Raw genomic sequence first — 23,198 nt, 5'->3', positions numbered from 1 at the left:
ATGGAGAGTAAGCTGATGTTTTTAGTGGTTTGCGTGATTTGCTGTGCAGTGTCTTGCATTAAGGCTGAATCACCAACAAAAAATGTGACTGTAAGAATACCATGTACTCTTTTTTTTACAATTAGCTTAATTGATTTAGAAAATATGATTTTCCTTCTAAACAATGATGGAGGAAATCAGTTTAGGATTTTCATGTTGAAAAAGGCATCCCTGGCTTTTTCTTTCTGAATGTTTATTTTATTTTATTCATAGTCCAATATCACCCGCAATGATTGTGGAAAAACCAAACTATGCGTGGACAACCCTAAAGGATGTGATCCTTCAGGAAGCTCTCAGTGTTACTTCACCTCAGTTGCCTTATCCAACATCAGCCTCACTGTTGAGCTCAGCGGAAACTCTTCTGGTTACATCGCTTTAGTGATTGGAAACACATCTAATGTGTCTCAGGTATGCAAAGCACATTTAACAAACAGTCATGCTTTAATGCCTCTGTGGGCCATGCTTCTTTAAAGCAAAAAACGTACATGTTTAATTTGTTTAAAGTAATTTACATTATTTACATTACATTAGAGACTTTTACACCTTAAATTTAGCTTTATTCAGCAACACATTAAATTGATTAAACATAACACTAAAGACATTTACAAAATATTTATTTTTCAGCATAAGTAAATACTGTTCTATTAATCAAAGATCAACAACATTGATAAGAATCATTAGGATAGAGTGGGGGGAAAACGCTGTTTAACTTTTCGGTGGAACAGAAGTTATAGAGTTATGTTAGTTTTCAGAGAAAATTACATAAATTATAAACCAAATATGAAAAATATGAAGAGTTTTTATGTTGTTAGATTTTTTAATTCATACCAAGGTACGCTTCAACTCTGACAACGTTTTTTTTTTTTACCTGTTAAAGAAAAATCAGAGTACAAACATGTTTTAGCTTTAAATGAAATAGACAAGCCAAAATAAATATGAAAATGTATTAATAAACCATGCTGAAAATCAACCTTATATATTAGAAATTATATACTAGACATTTTATATTAGTTAATATATTTGGACTATATGCTGTGACTGCGTATATGACTGCACTGTCATGGCGACTGAATCCAGCTCCAAACCGGGAAAAGGAAACCTCTGCCTCTGGCAGGGTTTACTCTTCTCCCAGTTGACCTGAAGCCCCAACTGGCTGAGGTGCTCGAGCACCAAAAGCCCGAAGGGTGGGACCTCTGAGGGGGCGCAGAACAGTGGGGAGGCCGCGTGGGGGCGTTCCCACTTTAACAGAATAAACCACAACTAATTGAGCAGCACCAATAATTAATAACAATGAGCAACACATTAGGGCCAGATTAACACCTTGCATCAATGCAAACCCTCATTTGGTGAAAAAAAAGAGGATTTGTCAGGATTTCCTAAAGACGACCAGTGAAAAATTTGCAATGAAAAGGTGGGGACAGGGTTTTTATAATTTGTTTTTGCAACTGAATTGCATAAGCCTTTAGAAGTTTCTCTTTTAGATGCAATATATATGGGAGGAGATTATATAAATGAATCACCATGATTAACTTGTTTTGCAGTAGTCAATTTACTGCCAAAAATCCTGACTTAAACTTGTCTTAACCCATTTTGCATTTGACATGGCTGCAATAGTTAATAATAATTATCCGAGCATATCAAGCACATTTTTTTTTATTTGCTTATTTCCAACTACTCTATGCTAATTTGTGCTTCCCTTAGTGGATTGTGTTGGTCCTTATGGAAATTATCTGGAATTTCATCATTATGGAAATGGTCTGTGTTCTTTAATATGCAATTTGTCAATATAGATCACGTGTAGAAATTTCTACTTCCATCAGTGCTTTTATGGGATTGGGTTCTTCGCTAAAATTCAGGTTTATCATCACAGGGAAAAAATTTTTTTTTAAATATATTACGAAAACAGTTATTTTCATTTTTTTTTAATAAAAAAAATATTTTTAAACAATTTTAAAAAATGTATGTACTGTTGTTATAGTATTGATCAAATGAATATGGTGAGCCCTTCCTTTCTTGGAAGAAAAGAACATTTAAAAAAATGTGTCTGTCCGCCTGTTTTGAATTTTACTGATATGAAACGTTCTGAACTGCATTCATCGGTCTGCCTGCAAACCAACTATGACAGATGATTAGACTGCCTAATATGGTTGAACGGGCAAAGTTTTTTCCGTCTTGCTGTCACCAGTCCACTTGATGACGAGACTCTAAAGAACCTGTTCTGGTTCTGACCATCAACCTCCCAAACACCCCCAGACTGAGTTGGAGGGGCGTATAGCCCCGATTCAGAACCCAGCCAGGCCCAGAGCCAAAGATACAACCTTCGACCGCAGAGAATGTGCGAGAGTGTGAGACCGTTTTGGTTTAGTTTTAGATGTTCCCAGTTTCTGTGTTAATTTCCTATAGTTTACAGAATGTTTACACAACATTGATGCACTTTGCCATTTTCAAAACGGAAAATTTTCTTTTTACAGATGACAACATTATCATTCTCCTTTCATCCCTCCTTACTGTATTTGTGTGTTTTTTTCAGGGTCACAATTCCGTCTATGTCTGTGGCAATAATAATGGCACGGTTTTCTTCAAAACTACAATGCTCCAGAACAATACATTGGAGATCACAAATACAGTAAGGATAATATTTGTGAGAATATTGTTTTTACAAGAATTCAAAAGTATCAAATGATCAGATTTTGATATATGAATCAATATCCCTTTTTTTCAGTCTAATGAACGCATTATCCAGCATCAGATACAACCAAACTTGATTCAGTGTGTTTTCAGTATCCCCATTAATGGAAATGTCATAGGGCCGCTACAAAATGTCAACGACGCATATTTCGACATCAGCAACATTGCTAATACCCACATACCCATATTCCTTGACATCTTGAAGGGTTTAACCAATGGTGAGTTTGTTCATATTTCAAACACATTATAGGTTGTTATAAGATATAGCTAATGATGAAATAAATATATTTCATAAAAAGATCTGACATACAAATACAGTGGGATCCAAATGTCTAAGACATTTACACTTTGATGTCGATTCTACATCACTGCTTTTGAATCAAAATTGAAGAAAGAAAAAGAAAAAAAACTTATTTGGTAATATCGTTTAATCAATGTTACAATGTGATGTTGATTCTAAGTCACCTTCATGTTGAAACTAAATTAATATTTTAGTTAAACTTCAATGGTCCCTCAACAAATTCCTGACCATTTCAAAGCTCGGGGAAAACCTTTTAAAATATAAATGACACCTTTCCAGCAGCTGAGTAAATGCTTTTTATTTTACAGTTTAACACAATCAATGACAATAAAAATAAAAAAAGACAAAAAGGACAACAACCTTTAAAAGATAACATTTGGCCTACTTTAAGAAATCTGATGTCATTATAACTATAAGCTATCCCACAGTTCAAGTTTTTAAAATCTGACTAGCACCAGCCTATTTTCCTTTGGGTTCTCTGAAATCTTAAAGGGGTCATATAATGCCATTTTTGTACAAGTTAATATGATTCTTTAGTATCTAAATGAAAACTTTGTAATATACTTTAATAATACTTTAATCATACGTGGGGTGACCAAGCATTTTCTGTCTATGCTCCTAAGCTCTGAAATTCTCTCCCGGCCAATATCAGGGAAGCAAATTACTTTTAAATCTCTTCTTAAAACATTTTTATTTTAGGATTGCTTTTACATGAACTTGATTTTATGCGTTTATTTTCTTGTACTTACATTGTGTTTATTCATTTGCTGTTATGCTTGTCTGTAAAGTGCTTTGAGAAACCTGCTTTTAAAGGCGCTATAAAGAATAAATATATTATTATTATTATTATTATTATTATTATTATTATTATTATTATTATTATTATTATTATTATAAAAATTTCTCATTAGTATTGTATGAAACACTGGTCAAAAACAGCTCTGTTTTCAGCAAGCCATTCCAGTGCATGCGACTTTAAATGATAATGAGCTTTGCTCACCCCGCACCCCTCTGTTCTGTGGGGCATTTTGACACAACATGTGTGTTGCTTTGACAACAGTTGAGGGGAAAGAATGGCAACAGGAGTCTCTGAGGACACATCTGTGCAACTTTATCAATTTGAACCGGAGTCGGACCCGGAACAAGATAACAGCACCAACCAAATTCAACAATTAAGGCTCGAACAGGACGTTTCTGAATGGTTGGTTAACACATTGTCACATTGCCAGTGCATCTTTAGTGGTTCGGATTTAGGAACAACAAAATTACTGCTGTGTTCATTATTACACCCATAAACAACACAACAATTATTTATGCCATTCTGCTTCAGCGTTTCAGCAATGGCGAACTGACTATGATTATAGCTCGCTCAGGGCGGGTCTTTGTTGAGCTGCTGTTAGTTAGTGATCGTGGGAGGGGCAGCCGACTGTGTAACGCCACATGCTCGAACAGCTTGATTTGAGAAAGGAGAAAACATATGAAGATTTTAAAAGAAAAAGGAGATTTAAAAAAAAAAATGCGGAACAAAGATGCGGAGCTAGTTGATAGATTAAACTTTCAGCGTATCTGGTCGGCAAAACTCAGAACACATCTTCCCTTTTTAAGAATGACTTCAGTGCCGTTCTTTGTTCTTTTTCTCAGAGAAAAGTTTAACTCCAAGTCTTCCAGAGTCGCGGTCAAAGCTGATTCGAAAGACCGCCGTTCGCCAGTTTCTGTGTTTACTAGTAGCATGCAAGCGCAACTCTGCCATGACTTTGTTAAGCCCCACCCACTGACTCTATACACGATGTGATTGGCCTGACCAGAGTTTGGTTTTTTTGCAGCTCAAAACTGTATTGAGAGTTGCTAGACTAGATTAGATTTGCTGTCTCTAAGGCGTCTAGATTTCTACGCTAGCCTTTTCTATAAATCTCAATTATTTTTCCATGAAACTACAAAGCATTTAAGTGAAAGTTTATCTTGAAGAATAAAAGAGTAGTTTTTTTTCTTTCAATGATTTTTTTTTTTTAAAGCTGCAGAGTCACCTTATTTAAGACTATTCCACACATACCGTATTTTCCGGACTATAAGTCACACTTTTTTCCATAGTTTGGCTGGTCCTGCAACTTATAGTCAGGTGCGACTTATATGTAAGGGATAATCCACGGCTAGCCATGCATTAAAGGATTTTAATGCACGGCGTAGAGGCGAAGAACCGCCCGACGCGAAGCGGAGGTTGTTTTCTATGGTTGTTTCCTACGTCTCGTTATTTCTAGCACACCGTCGCTTTAAATAAAGTAGAGCCATCAAAATGTTTTTATATGAACAAATTACCACATTTATTTAAATTAATTATTAAAAGAGAGAGACAGAGAACTGAAAGAGAAAGAGAGAGAGAGAGAGAGAGAGAGAGAGAGAGAGAGAGAGAGAGAGAGAGAGAGATGCGTTCGCAATCTCTTCTTTATGTCAGTCTGAAGATCCCCTTGTTGCTTGAGCATATCGAACATAACTTAATAATTATTTAATGGATTCTACGTCCAGACCAGACACAAACAAACAAAGGAGATAGCCGTGCAAATCTGATGTCAAACTAAGGAGGTAACCGTTCGCACTACAACGTCACAAGCCAAAATCTCCCATTTCACTGTCTACATGACAACACTGCAACCTAACCCTGAAGTTTCTAAAAATGTAAACCTCAAAAAACTTGGTTTCAGTGACTGGATACTGCGTTCACATGTGGACGAAATAATGGCCAAACCGCTAAGAAAAAGCTGCGGTTTTGAAAATACCGGTGTTCGTGTGGACAGGGCACTTGGATCTTAAAAAACATGCAATCAAAACAAAAAACACAGACATAATAAGATAGATGCAGTGTTGGGAGTAACGCATTACAAAAGTAATACATTACAGTAACTTATTACATTTTGCTGTAACGTAGTAGTGTAAGGCATTACTAATCAATTTTCAGTAATATTTTACTCGGTACATTTCCAGTAACGCTTGCGTTACCCCCCCCCCCCCCCCAAATACAATAAAACGAAAAAGGAAAAGGAAAAAAAGACGCCATGCATTAACGCATGAAAAATGCAAGTTATTATCTGTTCGTGGCGTTCAATAGCCGCGTGTGGTGTCCAGGTTAGTAATTAAATACTAAATGACAGCTTCTGATATATTTTTGTATAGCGATTTACTTCATTTTCCTTCAATTCAGTACTTCAATTCATCTCCCTCTTGCTGGTTTACATTTGGATATTGTGTGATATAGTCCAGTGAAGGCCTACGCGTTTATTGCAGATTTTACAGAAGTGCCGCAGGCATGATTTCAGCCTCTGTGCTCGCGCTGGCCAGTGGAAAAGTCAAAAGCTAAACACCCAGTGATTTACTGGGGCGGCAGTGGCTCAGTGGTTCATGTAGGTTGTCTGCAAACCAGAAGGTTGGTGGTTCAATCCCCGGTTCCACTTGACCAAGTGTCGAGGTGTCCATGAGCAAGACACCTAACCCCAGCTGCTCCCGACGAGCTGGATGGCGCCTTACATGGCTGACATCGCCGTCGGTGTATGAATGGGTGAATGTGAGGCAAAAATGTAAAGCGCTTTGGATAAAAGCGCTATATAAATGCAGTCCATTATAAATGCAGTCCATCAAGAAGTCCTTGCTGCAGCCTGTAGCACGATGACGTACTGGATCAGATCCAACACGTACTGGACGCGCATGCGCGGTGGTTTCATTCACAATTCGATAACGTCATATCCGCATGCGCAGAAGAGTTTTGGGGACATCATTGAATGCACAGGAGAGTTTGCTGGATAGATAAATACTCAAACCGCTCGCTCAAAAATAATGATTAATAACATGCTCACGCCATCAGGACACACGTTTGGCATTGTCCCTTGAATGTGTCGGCTACTGGTATTTTAAAGTTCTTTACAGATCGTGTTGCATTGAGGATTAAAATTACAGACAATTACTTGACTAATTTTTCCTTCCACTCAACAGCAAGTATGATCAGAATATATAACATTTTTTTTTTTTGTATTGCATGCACAGCGAAACTAGGATAATTTAAGCATCACATTTATGAAAAGATTTATTAATCAATAATTACTTAATACTATTTATCAGTTCTACAACTACACAGTTTAGAACATCATCTATATACAATAATGATCATACATTATGACTAGCGCATACGCATTATAAATTAACTCAGAGATCTGTATGAATGACATCGCCATAACGATCCACCATCCAGTACGTATTGGATCTGGTCCAGCAACGTCATCGTGCTACAGGCTGCAGCGAGGGGTGTCTCGGAAAAGTGGCTAAAGAAGGTTTAAAGGCTCTGTTGTTTCAAAGAATAGCACAACGACAAGCACGTCGAAGGACGGACGAGAGACGAGGCGCGCGCTGCTGAGCCAAACTATAGGCCTAATGCCTATAAACAACACTTAGGTGAAGATGACAGAATAAGACTACTGCACACCGTGACACCGTCGTTTAGATTTTTTTTATAGTAATAAAGTAATTTAGTTCAGTTAGAGAACATGCCGTTCAAATAAAAACGGAAGGTGTCTGCTGCATGAGCCGAACATGTGATCTTGAGCTGACAGATGATCGCCGAAGATTTGGTTTCAAAGTGAAATGTAAAAGCGCCTATTAAAGGGGGTTTGTCATTGTGTTGTGTATTTCATTAAGAATAATAGGCTAATTTTAAACCAAAACTAAAATCTGCTCGTCCGCACAGAGCGCGCATTTACTAACGAGCTGTCATTCACTGTGCGCGCGCACTGGCGCGTTTTCAGTTCATATGGAAAGTTAACTTTTATAAGAATTCATTGAAAGCACTCGCTTTGCATCCGCTCCCGTTATTAATGCCCAAGCGGCAGTGCACAGTGTTCCTTTCGGTTAAATAGAATAGTGATGTAAAAGCCCAGATACCGGTGATGTCATCACACTTTGATTAACCGGTGGGAAAATGTCCCCACCGTACTCATCCCTACTGTACATTCGCGAGATGGATGCGCATTGCTTAGTTTATCAGAGATAAGGACATAACGTAGGCTCGTCAAATGCAAATGCTGTCAAATACAACCTTTTTCTAAAACCGAAATAACTATCTCGCAACTATGTCGCAACAATAAGAAAAGAACAAATTCGCATATTGTCATAACTTAAAAGTTTACACAGTTCTGTTGTGTCTATGAACAGAAGCTATTTCCCAGATATTGCCAGATAATCACTTTACCTCTAAAATAATAGCCTACTCATAACAGAGTTAGATCGTCATGATTTCTTGCATTGTCTTGAGCATTCACTTTTTTGCCAATTCTCTATTGTTAGCCTGGATGGCCCATGTCATTATTCTTCATCATATCGCCTTCTACTGGATATAAAATGCTCTCTGCCTACATTTTAGAATGTTAAGAGCTACTTCTGAAGTTATTTTGGTGAAAGTAACTCAAAAGTAATACAGGAGTAATGTAACGCATTACAATTCTGAGACAGTAATATTGTAATGTAATGAATTACTTTTAAAAAGCAGTAATAAGTAATCTATAATATATTACAGTTTGGAAGTAACTTGCACAACACTGGATAGATGTACCATTGTTTTGCTCATTGGGTTCAGGTCAAAATGCCGAGCTCAGATCCCTCTACTTGGACAGCATGCCATATATATACTACTTTACTGATTTATGCTGTAGCTACTACTTAACCAACGGATTTGCAATCTGATCATTTGTAGGAGTGAACCTGTGAAGTGTCCTCAGACTTTTGGTCCCAACTGTACATGCTTAAACTTTGAGTTGATTAGACTGCCATTTTGCAATTTGTTTTAAAGGAACTGAGCTGGGAGCACCAACAAGTGTACTTGAGTCCTCTGTTCTGGTCAATCTAGCTGATGTCAATTCTACTAATGTTGTAAGCACCCCAGCTAGCACCACAACCAGCACCACAGCTAGCACCACAACCAGCACCACAGCTAGCACCACAACCAGCACCACAGCTAGCACCACAACCAGCGCCACAGCTAGCACCACAGATAGCACCACAACCAGCGCCACAGCTAGCACCACAGATAGCACCACAACCAGCGCCACAGCTAGCACCACAGCTAGCACAACAGCTAAGACCACAACTAGAACCACCGCTAGTACTGCAGCTAAATCAAATGCCAGCATCACAATCATCAGCCTTTTGAGTCCTGGTAAATACATTTCTCAAACGTTTTCCAATGATATGTTAAATCACAATTTATTCAACAATAATATTATATTGTTTTCACAGTGCACACAGTTCAAATAACTCTCTTTTTCTTATGACTTACAGCTGCAATTTGCCTTCTCAGTATCTTCTTGCATCTGATTTGATGAGACCCGAGAGAGACCTGAGGACTAATGCTTTAGAGTAATATCTGCCATTCAAAATCAATCTCCTAGTGCTCCATTCGAGATTTCTACAGACCTGTGTGATAAGTTTTATCAGTTTTTTTTTAACACATTTTATTTTTTGTGCTAAGGTAACATAGTTCTTCTCCAAGAAAGGCCTCCTTGACAAAGGCTTCTTTCTCTTTTTTAAAGGGGTACTTCAGCGCTGGGAAGATAAATGTGTAATGTAGTAATTTATGTAGTAGAAATGTGAAATTAATTTTGCCTTCTAGACTGAGAAAATAAAATGTATTTTTGTCTGATGTGGATGAAAGACAACAACTCATGCACTTGCTTCACTGCCCAACGAGGCCACTCCCAAAGCCACCGCTACTGGTTATCACTTGCCCACCAAGACACCACTAGGGATGGGCGATACCACTTATTTTGTTACAGAATAGAACATGATCAATATCAACATTAAAAGGAACACTCCACTGTTTTTAGAAATAGGGCTTATTCAACTTCTTTCCTATGTGGGCAAATGTATTTTTTGTCTCAGTGCATGCATTGTTTTATTTGGCTGGGTCGCCGCTAGCTTAGCTTAGCATAATAAATTAAATCCTATGTTGCCAACTAGAGTAAAAGTGATTTAAAAAAAAAAAAACACCTAATTACTTCTTGTGGCCTGCGTATTCACAACAAGTACAAATAGCGATGCAGATTATGACTAGGCGATTTCCTAGGCAGATATTGACGAAGCACTTGAAGATATTGGCATTACTGAGGCTCTCAGCCTCACGTCCTCTGGCTGTTGAGCGATGTGGTTCAGATACAATAAGAGTTTCTATTTATTAAACAAATTTCCTTCATTGTATCAACTCAAAATCTTTATTTCAATAAACTAAAATTTTTAAGGCAACCAGGTTACTTACTTTAAGTTAAGCCAACAAAACATTTTTACAGTGTAGGAAAATAGTCCTATACTACAATAATATTCAGCAACATTATTCGTATTGTGTGCATGAAATGCTATTTTTAAATAAACTAAAATTACTGGTTAAAAAAAGCACCTTAGTATTGATATTTTTATTTGAGTATTGATGCTTTTCGAAGCTCACATCAGTATCGATATTAATACTTCATATTGATACACCCATCACTAGACACCGCCCCCACCGTCGTTTTGATATTTTTAGTAATAAAAATAATTTAGTTCAGTTAGAGAATAGACACTACAAATTAAAAACTGAACGTGTCTGTTCAATAAAGTGTGAGTGAGCCGAACGAAAGTCACTGCACAAACGTCGCAGGAGTCCGATTTCATTCATCACGAGAGCGAAGAGCTGAGCAGAGCTACGGTCAGTGCGTCAGTCATTCATGCCGCTTGTTCAGTCTGGCATGTTTTCAGATCATGCCTATGGAAACTTAACTAAAATGGGAATTAATAAAAAAAAAAAAAAAAAAAAAAGTTGAATTCCTTTTTTCAGGAATTTTTTTCAGAAATAATATGCATAATTCTCTCGTCTCAGGGGGATACGAGGGGTACGATAATATCGTACGATAAAGTACGATCATTTGAATATACTACTGGGTTTCTACTGATACAAAGCTTAATGCTAATCGCTGAAGTAACCCTTTAACCAGTGTCACCTTCACAGCTCTTTAATACTGTTTCTATCATGAAGTCTTTCTACCCTTCTAATCTTCTGCCTTTTCACATTTTTAAAGAGGCTTTTCCAGCTTTGAACCCATTATTAATAGTTCTCTAGTGGTGCCTACCACTTTTAAAATAGCATCATATTGATCAGCATGTCATTAATTACAGACTCATTTCCAAACTATCTTCATTTTTAAAAGTCTTGGAAAAAGATGTTTATTCTCAGATTTCTTCAAAATTGAATACTTTTAGCATTTTTGATAAATTTCATACCAGTTTCAGGGAACTGCACAGCACTGAGTCTGCTTTGTTGACTGTTCCCAATTATATTTTACTCACTCTTGACTCAGGCTTTTGCTGTATTTTAAGCTTGATTAAAGTGCAACATTTGACACAGTAGATCATTATAGTTCCAGGGGCCTGTAGAGTTGTGTGCCTCTTAACTCAACAAAAGATAGTTTTCTCAGTAAGTGCTTTTCATCCTTTGCTCAAATCTCTTATGGTGTTTCCCATGGTTTCATTTTGGGTCCTCTTTTCTTTATATATTATAACTATTGGGACCCACTTTATATTAGGTGGCCTTAACTACTATGTACTAACATTGTAATTAATCATTTAATACAATGCATTTATTGTGTACATGTGTGTTTTTACAAAATGTACATAAATTTTAAAAAAAATACCTGCATGTAATTACGTCTGTGATTAATTTCTGTAGTTACATTTGTAATTACACAGTTGGCACTTCCCTTACACCTAACCCTACCCTTAAACTGACCCACACCACCACACCTGTCCCTAACTATACCCGTATCCACCTCAATATCAGCAAAGGTGTTTTGCAATACAATTTGAACACAGTAAGTACATTGTACATATTTTTGGATGTAAGTGCATAGTACTTAAGGCCACTTAATATAAAGTGGGGCAGACTATTGTAATTGGCTCAATCTGGGTTTGCCTAAAACAGCCAAAAGTTGTTTGCAGTTGGTAAAAAAACGCACCGTATAACTGACTGGCACTAAAAATAATAATAATAATAATAATAATAATTGCACATCACACCTGTGCTCTTTTTTCTTCACTGTTTATCAATGCTTTTAATTTTCTAAAGCTTTTAATGGGCTTGCTCCTATTTGTGATATTCTCACCCTGTACACTGCTTCTAGATCCCTTTGATCATCCAGTCATTACGACTCTCAGTTCCTCCTAAATGTTTTAAGGCTAAAGGTGACCAGACTTTCTCGTGGATGCTCTTATGCACTGGAATAGTTCTCCCTGTCACATTAGATCTTTCACTTCTGTTTCTGTTTAAATCCTACTTGAAGACATAGTTGTATTCTTTATGTTTTAATTGAGGCTGTGCATTTGTCATATATCCTTTTTGGGGGGATTTGTTTTTATTTTTAGTTCATTTATATTTCTGTGTTTGTATAGCGAGGCAAACTAAACAAACAAATTACACATAGTACACTACAATATTTTTCCCCCAAAGTTAGTTCATTGAAGGCAGTTATCATCACGATGATTCATTTTAAGTGTTCGTTTTTTAAATAAGTTTTGTTTTAGTTATTTGATGCTATAAAAACGGGTGTGTGACTTTATAATTGACAGCTGAGATCTACGGCTTCTCTGAGTAAAGTTGTCACTGAGGCACTAACATACTTTTTTCGGGATTTTTGGGGCCAGATTGGAGCTTTAGCTTTAATTTCTACATTGAACTGTTTATTTCACACCAACATAATTAATTGTTCTGCATCTGTGAGAGTATGGGCGGGCTTTTGATAGCTCGGCTGTACTTCCTGGTCTCTACTGCACAGACTCCGGTCCCGAAATCACTACAGCGCAGACTCTGGTCCCAAAACGCCAGCGCCGTGCGGGGGCATCTGAATGCTTCAACTCTGGCCAGCAGAAACGGATGAAGTCACGTCAACCTTTTTTTTTTACGGCTTATGGTTTCAACATATGTTGTTTTAAATATGCTTTATAAACTAAAGTAAACTAAACTAAACTGAATGTGGAAATGTGGATATGTAGTAAAGTTAGCATATTTTCCAAACATACTTTTTTACCATTAATTATACCATTATTTCCTTATACTTATTTACATTGTCTTCTTTCTTTATCTGATTCTATCTATAAGATTATTCACAAACATATTAAAAACCCATGTGTTATATACATGATGTTAGGTGTGGGACACGTATAAAAAGCCTATATTGTGGTGTTTTTAATGAACTTAAACATTAAAGTTAAATAACAAATATTATAGATACAATTAAAATAGAAATTTTTGAACAAAAACATTTTGAAGGTCAATTTGTACAATACTAATATCTATAAATAAAAAATATTTGAAATTGTAATGTTTATTGTGATGTCTTTAAAAAAAATGTGCATCATATTTTCTGTCATATAATGTAAGGGTGGTTACACTACTGTGGTTCAGGCTCCAGGATTGAATAACTAAAGAAGCTTTATCAGCATGATGGTATAAAACTGTACATTTCTTCTCTATTAATGATGAAAATTAGCAGAGAGCTTATATTAGAAAAATAAGTGTGAGAGCATTGCTGGAAGGTACTATATTGCATTGCTACTGGTAGCACTTCAATATTAACACTGAATCAATGCCAAACACTTTAGAATTTAAAGGGTTTAATAACAGTATTTGATTATGCCCAGTAGCTATATACATTTCAGCAATCAAAAATGTAATAAAACTTCAAAACTGGTCAAAAAACAACAACATTTGTACCATGTAATATACAAACACAAATATTAGTTAACTGTAATAAATTAGAAGTAGACATTACACCTATTAAGACTTCCGGTAGCCTACAGCAGAAAAGTAAAAAAAAAAGATAAGATTTTGGTGTCATAAAATAATAACTCCAAACAGCTGTAAAGTGTTTTCATCACTGTTTGTAAACTACATTGGCACAATCATAAGAGAAAAAACAGTCAAAAGTTCTTGGCAAGTAATCCAAAGTTTCTCGAGTGGACACTACTTTTCTCCTCACCTCATGCTCCGTACAGCACTAGAATCCAGATTTGGTCATCTGAAAAGGTGTGTATCTCAATTTAAATTTAATCTCAATTTAAAATTGAACATTGGTCAGGGGAGTCTGCTCTGTATTTTCTACTGCACAAGAGGTATGATAAACGAGCATTATTCATGACTCTGTATTGGATAGTCCTTCAACCAATCAGACCACAACAGACAACGACCCATCACTTCTCTGTCTGTCATCGTGTTAAACCTGCCAATAGCGCGCCAGGTGGATAAGCCAGTCTGTGATTGGTTCCTGCAAAAGTGTCACAGAAGCAGTTGAAATTAATGTACAGGTTTCCAGACTGGAGTTGCTCTGCAAAATCAAATCGCCGGCAGATCAGACTGGTTTTTACCCAGTTTATATCTGGATCAGGGTGATAATACAATTTCAACAGTATGAAGCTGCAGACTCGGAGCCTGCATCCACAGTCCCGCATGGTGTGTGGGCAATTGAAAGAAAATTACTGATGGACAAAATACAATTACATATTAAACTATCCTCTGAAAACTATTATGTGATATATTGCTACAATGTTTTTTTTTTTTTGTTTTTTTTTTCAATGGTTCTGTCAGGTTCACATGCTAATGGTCCAATTAACATATTATACGCAATGCTAACATTACAAAACCATATTTTTTTATATCTGGAATGCAAAGCATAACTCACACAAGAATAGACACAACACCAATAATAAACAAGTCTGTACTTTAACTATCACCTAAACATCATATTGCGGTAAACAGGACAAAGCAAAGAAAAAAGGAAGAAAGAATTGTGTTAGTGACTTTACTTTGCATCTTCAATTGCATAAGGCAAAATAATAACTGTACTGTAAATAATACAGTTTACAGTTAGTAATACAATTTTTGAATTGTACAGATTTGTTTATTATTGGTGTTTTGTCTATTCTTGTTTGAGTTTAGCTTTGCATTCCAGAACAGGTTTTTTAATGGTAGCAATGTATGTTAATTAGACCATTAGCATAGGTTGACCTGAAAGAAACATTGGAATTGGAATTTTAAAAAAAAAATTGTAGCAATATAATATCACATAACATTTTTCAAAGGATAGTTCAATCTGTAATTGTATATCTCCCATAAGTCATTTTCTTTTATTTAAAAAACAAAAACAAAAACAAAACTACTGGGTACTTTGTTAGTCAGAGAAAACAATGACATTTTTAGGGAATGCAAAGATGTTTGCAAAATTGTTAATTTGTGTAGATTTATTTGGAAAACTTTAAATGAAACAACACCATAATAATACATCTTATTTGGATAAGGGTGTTGTACAATCTTCAGAACGGCAGAAGGCGCTGTTTCTTAAAAACGAGGGGTCTGAGAATGCGGGACTCTGAGTGCGGGACTGTAGATGCAGGCTCCGAGTCTGCAGCTTCATACTACTCTCCAATTTTGCTTGTAAAAACTGGCACAAAAGAATGAGGGACTACCCAATTCTGGATAGCAAAACATGGAATTTCAAAATACAGATAATTCTAATCCAGATTAAACTTTTTGACCAACTGGGCCCAGGATAACATCATTTTAAACCCTGCTTTTAAGCCGGGGTAAAGGAAAAAAAATCACATTTGTAATTCGCTAGATGCTCAGCAACAGACAACCAGTCATGCGCCTCATATTTACATGCTTTGGAATGTCATGGAAACAATGCACACAGTGCAATTGTGCATTGTATAAACAGTAGTTTCAGGAGGAAAAATATAGTGACAGAAAACTTAACAACTGGAGTGAAGAGCAGACCATTTAATTCTTACCTTTATAGTAAAACTTTATAATTTATAAAACTTAACAGTAAAGTAAGATTAACCCGGTTTACAATTACCCAGGGTTAACAATTTCAATCAATAGTCTTTCAAAAGCCTCATATCTTTGCATATAAGCCTATGCTTTGAGGTTCATGTGTAAGCAAATAAATAATCAACAGCATATTTAGTACAACAAACAAAAGCATAATCTTCAAGAAGGAAATAAAATAAATACTGTATTTCCTCAAATAAAAGCCTGTAGTCAATTAAACGCCGGGCCTCTGTTAGTGGCCGTGGGCATGGTCAGCATGAACAAATAAAGGCCGGTCTCAAATAAAGGCCAGGGGAAAAGGTGTGTATAATCTCCTAAATGCCGTTAATTTAATGTGCATTCAAGTTCATCGTAATGTTCAGTAGGGTTGAGCCATACCGACATCACGATGGAGCGAAACCATCCTGATGCCACGCGCACCGATGCGACGTCTGTGAAAATGCTGTGTCAGGCAGGCTACAAATATTGATCTTCACAATGCGCGCGCCTTAATCAGCTCCCTAGTTCAGTAGTCAGGGCACTGATCAGGGAGTCAGTCCACTGACTTACTGGTATGTCCTGATCAGTGCCCTGACTACTGAACTAGGGAGCTGATTAAGACGCACCTCATATTAGCCTCTCGTCTCTTTTATGTCTTAAAGTGGTCACACACAAGCCTCGAAGCTCAGTTCCACGCAGCGCCGCGTCTCACACCTTGTTTATACTGTACTTTCGCCTGTCTCCACGGCGCGAGCCTCCGCTGACTGCACACGCTCCTCCCCAAACGGACGAGCCGTTTATACTTGACGTGCTCGCCCTTGTCCTATTCTTTGAAACGGCGGAGGGCAACTCGGAGTAATTGTTCTATAAACCAACAGGAAAAAGCATTGAGAAGAAGTGGGCTAATGTACACAGGTGGTGATATTTATTTTAGTACATTTCACCAAAAACCACACCACAAAAGAATCGTGTAAAACTCAGTAAACCTTGGCTTGATATTATTAGCCTACTTGTGACATGAGAACAAAATATGCACTAAATTAACGATCTCTTAAATAATTCCTAATTTCACTAAATTTTAATGTCGTGATTTATTTATTTATTTGATTAAACATCTTTATTTAAAATGGCTTATTTCTGCTTTTGTAGGCTCATTTTGTAAATATAAGCACCTCATTTGTATGTGCAAACTGGGGGCTGGTGTGATGAGACGTCATGCTCGGCTAGATTCGCTGAGAACTCGTCCATCTTCGGATGCGGAGCTGTGCGCGGAGTTACAAAAATATGGTGATATTTTTGCAAATGTTTCTTAAATAAATCAATGATATTTGTCCACTGGAACGATCACTTTAAATTGAAAACGGTTTACTTAAAGCAGTTATATTTCAAACAGATGGAATTAGAAATACAGGCCTGCCCCTAATAACAGCCTGCTTCAAATAAAAGCCGGTTCCCATCGGCAGTTCAGGTAAATAAAGGCACCGGTCTTTATTTGAGGAATTACGGTAAATCAATAAATAATATAAAATGAAGCATTTACTTCATTTTTAACTTTTAACATTTAATTCAATTTTAATTCATCTTAAAAGGAAAGAGACTCATAACTTCATACAGTTCACCAAGGTACAATTTAATCTTGATCAAAATGATCTGGATTAAAAAAAAAAAAAACATGTTTTGCTCTCCAGGATCACCTGATCCATCTTACTTTTATGCCAGTTTTTTTTTTCTTAAAGGAACATATGATTGGATCACTGTGATTTTCAGGATTACCAAATCCTGTTTACCAGAGCCTTAAATAGAAACAACAGTGTACCTTACTGGCTTAGCAAAGAACAACAGGTAGGCAAATACCTGTGGCCACAAACAGCCATTGTTTTTTTTTAACATTCTTTATTTTGTTATAATGTTAAGTAACGAAACAAAGCAAGATTTTTTTTTCCTTACCCAGTTCATTTTGTACTACTCTTTCAGTTTCTCGTTTCAAAAGCAACTCATAGCTGTCACCATCCTGGTTTGTGGCTGAGAAATGTTTGCATTTTCTTGTACTAGGTATGTCTTGAACTGTCTTCATTACATCCACTGGGGATCTATCATCCTCCTCAGTTACTGTAGTGAAGTCCAGCACAAAGGTTTCCTCTGCAGAAGAATTTTGCTCCCATTCTTCTGAAGTCCTAGCCTGGATGCCAGCCGAACTCAGCCCCGTCCACAACATTTGAGCTCAGCAGTTCGGTCTCGACTTGATCCTTAGGAGTAATTGTGCCTGAACAGAAACTGTTTGGAACAATCAAATTATCAGGGTGGGCTTTAGACGAGGATGGAGAGATGATAAACAGTAACGTAATCATCCACGTCATCAAAGACACTTCGTATATGCATTCACCTTCGCTATTTCTCTCTGAAATTTGGTCAGAATCATGTTGGTAAGTACTTTGTTTATCCTTAAATTCTTTTTTTTTTTACAACACCGGCTAAGATCGTCTATTCCAGCTCGCGTGCAGACAGGGTTGGCAAGTTTTTACAACAAAACCCGCCAACTACAGCACAAAACAAGTCCAAATGCCCAATAGCTTTTTAGGGGAATTCTCCGGAAAAAAATGGCGTTTGTGGGGTAAATGTGTGTTATATTGGCAAGGTTGCCTGCTAAAATTTGTAAACCTGGATCTACATATCACATGATTGAGGTCGCTTTAACCCGCGGTTAGGACATGGAAAACAACAGCAGGAAAAAATTCAGATTTGGCAACACATTTGCCAGTGCAGTTGAGCTCTGTTGACATTTGACAACTAACCTTATGCGTCGCTCCATTGCTCTGATTGGCTGTAGTTCTATCCAATTGATGTCTTTCCTGGTTTGTTTGAAACATGCCCCATAATCACAGCCCAATGGAGCAGTTTCAGACTCACATTCTGACTAGAATTGAGTATGACCACATCAGGCTACTAAAGTCCTACTCTCTGTCATTTTGGCCATCTGCTTCTATGCCTTCAATGCCATGCAGAGCCTCTGATTTTTCTCCTCCTGTGATATTAAAGACCCTATCAGTGAAATCACCTTTCTTATATGGCTTGTTACCTATTTGGGGGTTCTTGGCTTCAGTTAGGCCTTTCTGGCCCTAAGGTTTTTCCATCGCAACATAACTTGTTTTATAGTCCTCTTTTGGCCAAAACCCATTGCATTGACATGATTGGTTATATCCTCCTAAATGTTGTGTTTTCCTCTTTGGGTCACTTCTCCCCCCTTTGCAGAGCTGAAACCTCCTTGTGGCAAGCAGCAGGGCCAACATTTTATTATGTGTACATGCGGGCATACATCCGTGAGGGGCTGCTTACAGTTTACTACCGGTTTTACAAAACTTTCGTTTTGTTTATTTATTTTGAATTAAAGTTTGTTGAATGTTCGCCGATTCCCGCCTCCTTCCTTCCCATCTAAGAACCCTATTACACTGGTGCGGAAACCCTGGAGGAAGGAGGGACATGCTGTCGAAGAGCCCTCGCTGCTGAGAAGGTCGCGCGGATGGATGAAGACCGCGAGGGCTGTGCGAGGCGGTGGTGCTGGAGTGAAGAAGGTGGGACAGAGAGCTCGCTGCCGTGCCCCTGGGTCGAGGTGGGGTGGCAGCCGTCCGAGAGGGGGCGAAGGAGTCGCCGCATTTGCCGTGAGCCGGAGCCTGCTGCCGTCCGCCGGTTAGGGGAGGAGCAGATAGCAAGGGGTTGGAGGAGGATTGAGCCGTCTACCAAGCATCCAGTGCCATCGCATAGCACCGCGAGGAAGAGCCTCTTGGCTGGCGGAGGGCCGAACGGCAGTGTGTCAGGGAACAGGACCAGATTTTTTTTTTCTCTCTCTCCCCTCTCTCGATCTGTCGCTCCTTGTGCTCCTGGCTCCATTTCTCTCGCCTCTCTGTCCTTACCCCCAGGTGCTGCGGCCACCGTATTTCCCGGGGGGGGGGGGGGGGGGGGGGGGTAGAGCGCAGTCTCGGGAGTGCCCCCCGGCCTGCGAGGGGCAATGGGGGTATGTGGTAAGCAGCGGGGCAAGGGACTGTAAGAGCGGGCCAGTGACGAGTGCTAATGAGTGCCAGCTGCGCGCCACACCAATCTCGTCTCTCGGCCAAGTGACGGGAGCATAAAAGGAGAGGGAAGGCAGTGGAAGATGACAGAGGACCAGGCCTGGATTTTATGTTATGTTTTGTTTACGTTTTGTTGTGTGTGAGCGGGCAGTTGTCTGTGAGGGGCTGTCCGCGGTAAACTTTCGTTAAGTTTATTTATTTTGAATTAAAGTTTGTTGAATGTTCACCGGTTCCCGTCTCCTTCCTTCCCATCTAACCCTATTGGGAACCCTATTACACTACTACTACTGAGGCAAAATTAGCCCGAACACCCTCCATTATTCATCGTTACCGTAAGAGAAGGTACTGTCAAAGGGTGCATGCTGAGTGTGCCAAACCACTTGAGCAATAGACATCAGAAGAACGGTATGCACGTTTTTACTTTTGGAGAGATGACATTAAGTACATTGCAGATCTTGTCAGGCCAGAATTCTCAACACCAAACCCAAAGGAATGATGCTTTATCTGTGAAGGAACAATGCTTAATCGTTCTGCACTTTTACACAAGTGGGACTTTCTACCAAATAATTGGTGACAATATGGGAGTGAGAAAAGCAACCGTGAGTATTGTGGGTAAGGCTGTGTCAGTAGCACTGGGCAGTCTGATCAATCAATTTGTTTCCTTTCCTAAGGATGACTAGTCAGCTCAGACTAATCACAAGTTTTTTTTTCAAATGGGGAACATGCCTAGCACTGTTGGTGCTATTGAATGTACATCTTGTGCATATCCAAGCACCTTGTGAAAGAGAGTGGGAGTATGTAAATCGAAAGGGGAGGCACAGCATCAACATCCAACTTGTGGGCAAAGCCAAACTAATAATAACCAACTGTGATGTGTAATGGCCAGGGTCTGTTCATGATGCACATATTCTAAGAGAGAGTGCATTATACAGAGAGCTTCAATCCCACTGACCAAATGGCATAGTATGACCCCTAATATAGCTAATTAGCTTTTCCAGTTGCAAACACACCTGAGCAGGCACGCTTCCACTCCTCACATTGCAAAAAAAGATGTGCCATTGAATGCTTAAATGGAGTCCCGAGGAGACAGTTTGCGTGCAACTACTTGAGAGTACAACCCATGCAACACAATCCTTGCCTGTATTGTTTTGCATAACATCACCACCAAGTGGCATGTCCCTCTTAATGACAATTTTGATGGAACTGAGCTTGATGTAGAACCAGAACATCCACCAATGTTCTTACCTAATGAAGGACACACTGGACATGCAATTAGAGAAATTACTTTTAACTAAACTACTGAATGACTGGGTATATTTATTGTTGTCATTGCTATTAATATACGGTGGAATTATTGAGCTGTGAGCAACAGTGACATTTAATTGAAAGTTAATAGCATTTTTTTTTCCCATTTACACAAGGATGGATCTGTACATTGAGAGAGTTTATAATGATGCCCAGTTTATCAATGCAATGATAACAAAGCTTTATAAATTTCATGTAAATAACTTTTCTCAAGTTTTCTCTGACTTCTTGGTCCTCCATTGTGACAGCTGATTTACATGTCTTTCCGTAAATAGATACATCACAAGGATTCAAAGTTCAAATAAAACCATTATAAATAATCAAACAAAATGTGGTTGTATTTCTGCCTTAGCCGTACCTCTTTTTTGGAGTTGGAAACAGTGTTTTGTTACCATGGCCACAGACTTTGTAGTCAGTGATTTGTAGTCGATGAGCACAAGATCATGCAGGTGTGTATCTCAGCAGAACACTAGTGGGTGTTTCCCAATCACTGGGGTGTTTTCAAACCACAATTGACATTTTTATCGCTTTCCCTGATTTGCTCTAATCCACTGGGGCTTGGTTTAGGGATGGGCCTTCATGAGTTTAGCAAGTCTGTTGAAAAATGGTTCAAAAACATCTATTGTAGTTTGAAATTGGCCACTGATTGGTAAACTGTTTAGCATGTGTACTTCTCAGTAGTTTAACTGATGCTATTTCATTAGAGAAAACACAGGTGCATCCTATACAGTCTAGTGTGTTGAACCACCTGACATACATGACTTCTCTTGTGCAATTTCAAACAATGCTCCATCAACTTTATCATTTCTGTTCCTTTATTTTGTGTGATTGTTATTTGCATTTGATATGTATTGTTACTGATCGTAATTAGAAATATTTGTCTACATTCTTAAAATATGCATCTAGCGTTAGTAATGTTCATTGGGGAATTCCTGAATGAAGTTCTAACATCTTTTAACAGAAGTGCAAGAGACACGAACATGAGCGGAAATGTCACACTGCACACACAGCTTGCAGAGCACATTTCTCTTTTAGTAAGAGCGAAGGAAGATGAAGATGGACAATAAAAAAAAATTAGAAGCACCCTCATGATAATGCTGTCATTGATTATACATTGAGTTCGTGTCGACAGCCTCACCTGACCTGTGTCTTATCTCCTGCTCCCTTAATTACTAATCAGGTAATTATTCATATTCCTCATAAAAAACATCGTGTGTTTATTGAGAAAGTGACTGACATGCCAACTGTCTGGTTACCAACATTAATTAAAATATCTTCTTTTGTGTTCAGCAGAAAAAAAAGACACTCGTACAGGTTTGGAAAAATTTGAAGGCGAGTAAATATGTCATTTTCATTTTTAGGGTGAATTATCTCTTTAAATAATGTTTTGAAAATCTAAGCACTTTTATTCTTCAAGTTTAACTTGTTATTTGAATGCTATGTAGTTTCACAGAAAATGACCTGAGATAAACCTGTAATGGTTATGGTCATAACTCAGAGGTGTTTGTTCCTCTACTTGTTTAGCCAACCCTATCTCACGGCGAACTCGTACTAATTCGTACGAATTAACCAAGTGGCTAAATCGTACGATATCGTACGAGCTGGGTCGTACGAAATCGTACGATTTGTTCATCGCATGGAACACCTCCCCATCTAACGGAGAATTCGTACTAATTCACACGAATCTATTAAAACGTACTATATCCTACGATTTTGTACATCTCATTCTAGAAGCCAACTCTCGTTTAAAAACATCGCGATATTTTTCAGCAGTTTACCCGCTCTTGCGCTTCAACTTGGTGAGTACTAGTTCATCAGACGTGCCTTTTGATGTTCGATATTAAGTCCATTATATGTTCTTTATTAGACATTTTGGCTCTTGAATGTTACGTCGCTGCTTTATATATGTCAGCTATACGTCATAATTATTTCCTCTGTG

At 38.0% G+C, this 23,198-nt stretch overlaps 1 pseudogene; it reads left to right on the top strand.

Annotated features, from left to right (window-relative positions):
- Positions 1-21,249, top strand: LOC137083940 (uncharacterized; annotated as a pseudogene).
- The last annotated feature ends 1,949 nt before the right edge of the window (positions 21,250-23,198 follow it).

This window comes from Pseudorasbora parva, chromosome 7 (genome assembly GCF_024679245.1).
Source record: "Pseudorasbora parva isolate DD20220531a chromosome 7, ASM2467924v1, whole genome shotgun sequence".
NCBI classification, from domain to species: domain Eukaryota; kingdom Metazoa; phylum Chordata; class Actinopteri; order Cypriniformes; family Gobionidae; genus Pseudorasbora; species Pseudorasbora parva.
This window is presented reverse-complemented; position numbering and strand designations above follow the sequence as displayed.